Below are 8,259 nucleotides of genomic sequence, written 5' to 3'. Positions count from 1 at the left end.
CAGCACACCCGTCGGCTGCGAACCCGTGTGGCGGGTGCGTGCGGAGAGCCGCTCGAGGCGCGGGAGCGGGAACGCCGGGGGGACGGGGAAGGCCTCCGCGGCCCCCCCCCAAAACCCCTTCGGCACACAACGGGAGAGAATCCCCCCGCGCGCCCGAATGCGCACGCGGCAACGCGCGCGTGCACGCTCACGTAACGCGGCGTTTTCCCCGCGACGGACGCCGGCCCCCGGCCCGGCGGGACCCTCCCCCGACTCGGAGGGGGGAGGCGCGGGCCACAGTAAGGCACAAGCTGCGTCGCCGCTCGGCCCCTCAAAGCCGGTGCGAGAGGGGCCCGAGCGCTCGAACACAGAGGCGGCTATCCGAACGCGCTTCCAGAGGAGGGGCGGCGGCTGGGGGGGTCCGGTACCCCAAGGCACCCTCTCGGATCGCTAGAGAAGGCTTTTCTCACCGAGGGCGCGTCGTCCCCCAACCCCAGCAGAAACACCCCATCGGGCCCGCGGAGCCACGTGGAGACACTTCCGAGGGAACACGGGGGGGCCCGGGGGAGGACCCGACCGGGACAGGGTCAAGCACAGGGTGGACACAACAGGCGCTCGCGATAGGGGCCGTTCGAGAGAGAGAGATTGCGCGGGAGGAGCGAGCCCGTGCCGCCTCTGGGCTTCGTCCTCTTGCCTCACCGGGGGCCTCGTCCACAGTTAACTAAAAGAGAGCCCGCGGTGTTGCGTCGGGAACACCGGCACGACGCAAGACGGAAAAAAGAAATTAAAAAAAAAACTACAATAACGGAAGAACAGGCGGCAGCAAAAACAAATCAACTCTCACGGTCAGCCAGCGGCCGGCACCCGCTGACTCGGCCCCGTCGCGGTCGCCCGCGCGGCACACGTTGCGAGGGCCCGGCCCCCCCTCCCGCGAGGGGGGACGGGCGTGCCTTCCCCTTATCCGGCCAGACTCCCCCGGGGCTCCCCTCCAGCGCACCGCCGACAGCGGCGGCCCGGCGGGGGGCTCGCGGGGAGCGGGAAACGACACCACCAGCTCGGCCTCAGGCACCTGCAGGACAGCCCGGAGCGCTCCAGGGGCACCCGCCGAGGGCCAAGGCGAAACAGCGACCGCACGCCCAACGGGGGAGGCGCGTGCGGCGCGACGACGGGACGCCCCCTCCCCGCCGCGAGGAGGGGCGCCCGCGACAACGCAAGCCGGGAAAGGCGAGCGGAGGGTGTCCGCTGCGTCAGAGAGACCACGGGCGTGACACCGAGGTCGGGCCGGGTTCCGCACCCCTTCCCTTCCACGCACCGCCGTCGGACGGGGAGGAGAGGAGAGGGGCCCGCGGGCAGAGCGAGAAGAGCGGTCCCATTCGCCAAGGAATGTCCGTCCCTCGGCTGGCGCGGCTTAGGCCCGGCCCGGGAGAGCGCGACGTCACCACATCGATCGGACGGCAACAAAAAACGGGGCGAGAAGAAGGGAAACGTGGCGGGGACAACCGTCCGGAGCACGAGCCTGCGCTTCAGCCTCGCCACGTAAAGCCCTTCGCTCTCTTCTCACGCGGAGGAGGAAGACCACGGTCCGCGGGGACGGGGCCCGAGACGTACAGCAGCCGGCGCGCGCAGGCCCGAGGCGTACGGCTTTCGCTCGTGCGGCCGGGGACGTGGGGGGAGTCAGGCTCCGGGTCGCGGCCGAGAACCTCCCGGGGACACCCCCCGTCGTCCAATCACCCGAGGACAGCGTGTCCACAGTCATCTCGTGGTACAAAATGCCAACTTTAGGCAAAACACGGACGGTGCCCGGTGACGGGGGCCTCTGTCTACAGGTCACGCCTGACTCCCGGAAGCGAGTCGCGGCCACAGGAGACCCCACGGGACCCCATCGCCACCAAAGAAGGGCGGGGGGGGGGGGGGGGGTGTTGGACGGGACTATCTGGTCGACCCCCCAAAGCCAGTAAAGAGAGCGTGCCACGGACAGGCGGCAGCAAGAGGGAGAGGGCCGGGCCGTCCACGGCCTCCCTCACCACTTGGCACGCCTGGGCAACGGCCCGGTCAAACGTGCTTCCGAGTCGGGACTTTGAAAAAATTCCGCCCGGCGCCTAGAACCACCGTGTCGTTGGAAGGCCCGGCCGCGGCGTCGGCGCAAGCCCGCTCGCGGAAAAACGAAGAAACGTTATCTGACGACCGGGACCACGAGTGCGCTCGTACCGACCCGCCTCGCCCTCCGCCGTCCTCCACGCACCGCCCGTGCCGGCCCCCACCTACGGAGCTCCGCGACTCGGATAACGGCCCCAAAGTCGAGCCCGGTGACCGCGGCACACTCGGGCACACGCCCGCCCGCGCAGCCCGGGCGACCACTGAACGCGCGCACGCTCCCGCCTCAGAATCGGGACTTTGAAAAATTTCGCGGAGGGCGCCTCTGACGGACGGACGGACGGACGGACGAACCCGCAGGAGCGGACGCGGACACACGGCACCAGTCGCCCGGCACGTCGCGCAGGCACGCGCCCGCGCCGAAATCAATAGAAGCGGGAGGTGGGGGGGGGGGGGCGCCTCGGGCAGGACGGCGTCCCGGCGCAAGCCACCCTCTCCGGCTACGCCCGCGGCGGCGGCCCCGGTCGGTCCCCGCGGAGGGGCGACAGCGAGTGCCGGGCCACACGTCGCGGCGGCGCCGGCGGCGGCGGGCACTCACTCCTTCAATGGCCCCGCCGCAGGTCCAATCTCCGGAGAACCGGACAGGCACCGACGGAGCGGCGCGAGCCAACCTCTGCGGCTACGCCCGCGGCGGCGGCCCCGGTCGGTCCCCGCGGAGGGGTAACAGAGTGCTGGTCGACCCGCCCTAGCGGCCCACCTCCCCAGAGGCGGCAGCCACTCACTCCTTCAGCATTGCTGCAGGTCCAATCTCCGGAGAACGGGCCGCGTACCGACGGACCGGCGCCGCCGGCAAGATCCCGACAGCGCCGCCGGCACCCTGGAAGTTGGCCTCGGGCACTGCAGCCGCTTCCCCTCCCTAGATGCTCCGCAAGGAAGAAACGATATAAAAGCGGCCGCCAGGTGGCTCCCGACAAGCGGCGCGAACCTCAGCGGGACGGATCCGGATCTCGGGCCGGCAAGGGCGTCCCGCCGCCCGCCCGGAGGGCCGATCGCGTCCCGGGCCCCCACCCCCAACCCCCTCCGGGACGGCACGGCGCCACCGAACGCGGGGGCGGGGGGGGGGGGGGGGGGGAGGGCCTAGGATAATCTTTTTCTCGGAGGATGGCCGGAACAAACACGGGGGCGGGCCGAGCGGGCCATTCGAAAGTGAAAGACTTCCTCGGAGTCGCACACCACCACTACCCACCCACCCCCCCCCCCACACACACACACACACACACACACACACCCCGCAGGCCCAAGACGTCCCGGCGCCTGCCTCCCTCTCTCCCTCTCTCCCTCTCTCCCTTCCCGGGAGACATTAAAAAAAAAATTTTATTAAATATTTTATTGATGTTTTACAGAGAGGAAGGGAGAGGGATAGAAACATCCACGAGAGAAACATCGAGCAGCTAGCTGCCTCCTGCACACCTCCTACTGGGGATGTGCCCGAAACCAAGGTACATGCCCTTGACCGGAATCGAACCTGGGACACACACACACACACACACACACACCCCGCTGCCCCCCACCCCCACCCCCGCCCCACCCCCGTCGAGTCCGCAGGCCAACGCTCCATCCACTGAGCCAAACCAGTTAGGGCACAAAAACACTTTTGCCGCCAAGGAGCCGAAACCTACATGAGGCAGTACTCACGGATCGTCTCGTCTTCTCTCTCTCTCTCTCTCTCTCTCTCAATTATTGGGGAGACACCGGTTCATAAAACCATACGGGCTTTAAAGTAAAATAAAAAATGAATAAATCAGATATGAATAAATAGGAATCTTTGTATGGAACTAAACAAAAAACAACAACAAAAACATTCAGGTTATTCAAGTGGACAACTCAAGAAAATATCATCTGAATACATACATACATACATACCACATCCAGGGTGCAAGCGGGAAGCATCATCGAAATGCTAGGGCAAAAAAATCTATTTTTTTAAAAGGCTCCCAAAGAATGAATAAACAACTGGAACAACAACTCTCTCTCTCTCTCTCTCTCTCTCTCTCCCTCTCTCTCTCTCTTTCTATCTCTCCCTCCTTCCCTTCCTCCCACTCCCTTCCAACCCTCTTTAAAAAACCAAACAAACAAACTAGCCCTAGCCGGTTTGGCTTGGTGGATAGTACGTCAGCCTGCGGAATGAAGGGTCCCAGGTTTGATTCCGGTCAAGGGCACATGCCTGGGTTGTGGGCTCGATCCCCAGTACGGGGTGATGGGGTGTGCAAGAGGCAGCCGATCGATCCATGATTCTCTCTCATCACTGATGTCTCTCTCTCTCTCTCTCTCCCACTCCCTCCCTGCCTCCCTCCCTCCCTCTCCCTTCCTCTCTGAAATCAATGAAAATATATTTTTTAAAAGATCAGGAATCAGTGTAGAACGGTGTGTGAAAACACTTGGCATTCACTTCTAAATGGCAGGAAACAGAGTGATAGTGTTGTAAAAAACTTGCGATATAAAGCAGCACACTGTAGAACAGTATTTGACACCACTTGGAATTCACATCTAAATGGCTGGAAACTATCTAAAATTGTTCGCAATCACTTCAAAATCACTGATCTAGATCAGGAAGCAGTGTAGGACAGTGTCGGGCAACACTTGGGAATCACTTCTAAAGTGCAGGACACTGTACAACAGTTTTGGAAACCACTTGAAAATTCACTTACAAATGGCAGGAAACGGTGCAAAAGTGTTTGAAAACACTTGGAAGTCACTGGTAGCGTTCTAAGATGCCAGAGAGGAAAATGTCACCGAGGCCAAAATCTTACCTCCACCTTCTTAGGGTTTGTGGAGGAGGCGGCCCTGAAAAATTCACCTGACACACGGGGGGGGGGGGGGGGGGGGGCGGCAGGGAGACATGAGGGCAACGTTTTCTTTCCCTCAAGTGTCTGATGTGACAAGGGGAGCGCTCCTAAGGAGACCGTGGAAGAGCCGCATCCACGCTTTTTCAGACTGGGTTGAAAAGAGAGGGGCGATTGTGGGCAAGCCACTTAGTAGGCGGGGAGGCGAAAGGAGAGATGAGGGAGGCCCGTTCCTACAGATTCCTCTGCCTCTCAGCTGGCTTCCTGCCTAAAGTGCAAAAAACGAGTCCCCGTGTGCGCTCGTCGCCGTCTCTCCCCCCACCCCCGCCCCCTCCATCTTTATGTCCAGTTGGAGTCTTTTTTGCCATCTGGCCACTTTGGAATATTGTCTCTGGCTCGCCTGAGCGGCTGCGGTGGCGGCATAGTCACTTCAGGAAGGAAAGGAGAAGATCGGCTTGGTTCCAGGCACCGAATTGTGGCAGAGGCAGGAGGGCGGGGGGGGGGGGGGGTCGGGGGGACGGGGGGACGGACAGGAGTCATTCGCTGAGCGGGCCCCCAACGTATTTCTAAGACAGTGAGCGACTCTGGTAAGGGCATGCGGTAGGAGGAGAGCAGCTGGAGTTCTGTTTGTTGGCTGGGGGCTTGCAGGGGATGGGGAGGGCCTGGGGTCCGTTTGCTCCTTTGTTGATGTCATTTTCTTTCTTTCTTTCTTTCTTTCTTTCTTTCTTTCTTTCTTTCTTTCTTTCTTTTTCTTTCTTTCTCTTTCTCTTTTTTAAAACAAAGGTGAAGAACTCTTCGGGTGGAGGTATTTCTGCAAAAAAGTCTGGCAGGACAGGACATGGGGGTATGCGGGCCAGGCCAGGCCATTGACCAGAAAACGCAAAGGATCTGTAGTGGGTCTGACTAGCACCCTTCCTTTAAGAAACAGGAAGACAGGGGAGTTTCTCTCGGGGTCCCTCCCTCTCCCCTCCTCCCCCACCCCCGCCACACACACACACAAACACACACACACACACTCACACTCACACGCACACTCACACACAGTGGCACCCGAGTAGCAAGAGGTTTCCAGAATGAACTCAATTCCAGGGCCTAGCCAGGCAGCCACGCCGCACCAAGGGAAAGGCCATATAAAAACGGCCGCCAGGTGGCGCGCGAACACCAGCGAGAACGTCAGTGGGGCGGCTCCGGGGCCGTGGGCCCGGGCCCGGCCCGGCCCGGGCGGGAGCCCCGCCGCCCGCTGTGTGTGTGTTTGGGGGGAGGAGGGGGGGCAGGGGGCAAGGGTGGCCGATCCCCTCCCCGCGCCCACCTCTCCAGTGGGACCGTGTCGGCCCGGGCCCCTGGCGGGCGGCGGGGCGGCGGGGCGGGGCGGGGGCTCCACCACCTGAGGTTTGCCCAGGAAGGCCCCGTGCGTGCGCGCGCGCGCGCGCACCCACGCACACACACCGCCTGGCACCGGAAGGGGGACTGGAAAAGTTTTTTGGGGGGTGGGGCCTGACAGAGGACCGAGAGGACGTACCCAGAACACTTTTTGCGGGCCCGGGACCTTCAAAACCTCAAGGGGAGCGGGGGGGGGGGGGGGGGGGGGGGGGGGGGGGGGCGGGCGTGTGTGTGTCACGACAATGAAGACCTAAAGGCGGCGAGTATTCACGGGGCGACAACGGAGGAATCATTTTCTCTGCTTCCTTTCAGTTATTATGTTTTTTCCGGAATTGAATTTATTGGGGGACACATCGGTGAATAAAATGAAATGAAATGCAATAGGATAAAATGAAAGGTGCATTGTGGATGAAAAGGGGCCACATATTGCCCTGCCCAGCTTGACTCAGTGGATAGAGCGTCAGACTTAACTGTACGATAAATGAATATTTATCTTTTTTATATATATTTTATTGATTTTTTACAGAGAGGAAGGGAGAGGGACAGAGAGTTCGATAAATCGATGAGAGAGAACCATCGATCAGCTGCCTCCTGCACATCTCCTACTGAGGATGTGCCCCCAACCCAGGTACATGCCCTTGACCGGAATCGAACCTGGGACCTTTCAGCCCGCAGGCCCGCAGGCCAACGCTCTATCCACTGAGCGAAACCGGTTAGGGCGGGTCACATGTCTTTGGACTAGTGAATGACAAGAGGTAACTAGTCACTTCCCTTTTTTCCAGTGCCCTTGGGGCACAGCCCAGAGTCCCAGGGCAGAGACCACATTGTTACTGTTGTCATGTTAATTTTTGACCGCTCACTATCATTTTACAGCTTACCAAACCGCCCCCCCCTCCCCCCCTCCCCGCCCCTTTGCTTTCTCCCACCTCCCTCATCTATCATCACTGGATTTCATGGAACCCACTGGTCAACAGCAGGAAAGAGTGTAGAACAGTGTTTGAAACCACTTACAAGTCTCATCCTTGGATGGTGATTTATAAAAATAGGTCAAAGACATGCTTGTGGACTTTGGGCTTTGCTGTGCTGTGTATCTATGCAGAGGCAGGGTGCTTTTAAACTCCTATATGATGACTTTAGTTTATCCTTCAGCCCTGGTCTGGCCTCCGGACTTTGTTATCTAGGCCTTGGAAAGGCCTCCTCCCTGCCTTGAAAAGAATAGATTTTTAATTCCTTGAGATTCTGCTTCCCGGCAATTGCCAACAGTCTGGTTCAAATAAACTCATCACAGAAATTATTTACAGGTTTGCGTGTTTCTCAGGTTAATGGTATGGAACTCCAAGAAAACACACACACCCCACACACACCACACACCACACACCACACACACACACACACACACATACATGCAAGTTTTTCAAGTGTACAACTCAACGAAACATCACCTGAATACAGCACCCAAAGTATAAAGTCTCTTTCTGTCACCATTTACCGCCCCCCCCCCCCCCCCGTTTCTTTCTCTTTGGCTTTCTTTTGTGTTCCACCCTTCCACTACCCCCCACCACCCCAAATCTATGATTTTCAACGTAGGGAGGAGGCCTTTCTGTTGTAATGTACCCCTCGAATCACAGAAGGACGCCTCAAGAAGTCGAATTAAAGAGTCACATTTATTGCAATCCGGGACTATGAGGGGACATTCCCAAATCTCATAGCAATAAGATGGTGGCAAAACCAGACTTATATAGGCAAAAATCACAAAGGTATTGATTACATCCCAGGGTTTGGAATGAGGCACCTGGCTCGCAAAAACGCAGAATTAAGCATGTTAATTACAGTTTCGGGTCTCGGGGTCACTGAATTGACAGAAATACATTATCTAGAGCCTTTGGGTAACCTGGGTTAAACTTAGGCATGTTATCTAAATTACAGTTCTGGGTCTCCGGATCACTGAGTTGATAGAAACACA

Source organism: Myotis yumanensis, unplaced genomic scaffold, assembly GCF_028538775.1.
Source record: "Myotis yumanensis isolate MYYU_CA2020_CCGP unplaced genomic scaffold, mMyoYum1.0.hap1 SCAF_157, whole genome shotgun sequence".
NCBI classification, from domain to species: Eukaryota; Metazoa; Chordata; class Mammalia; order Chiroptera; family Vespertilionidae; genus Myotis; species Myotis yumanensis.
The sequence above is the reverse complement of the archived record's forward strand: the minus strand, read 5'-3'. Positions refer to the sequence as shown.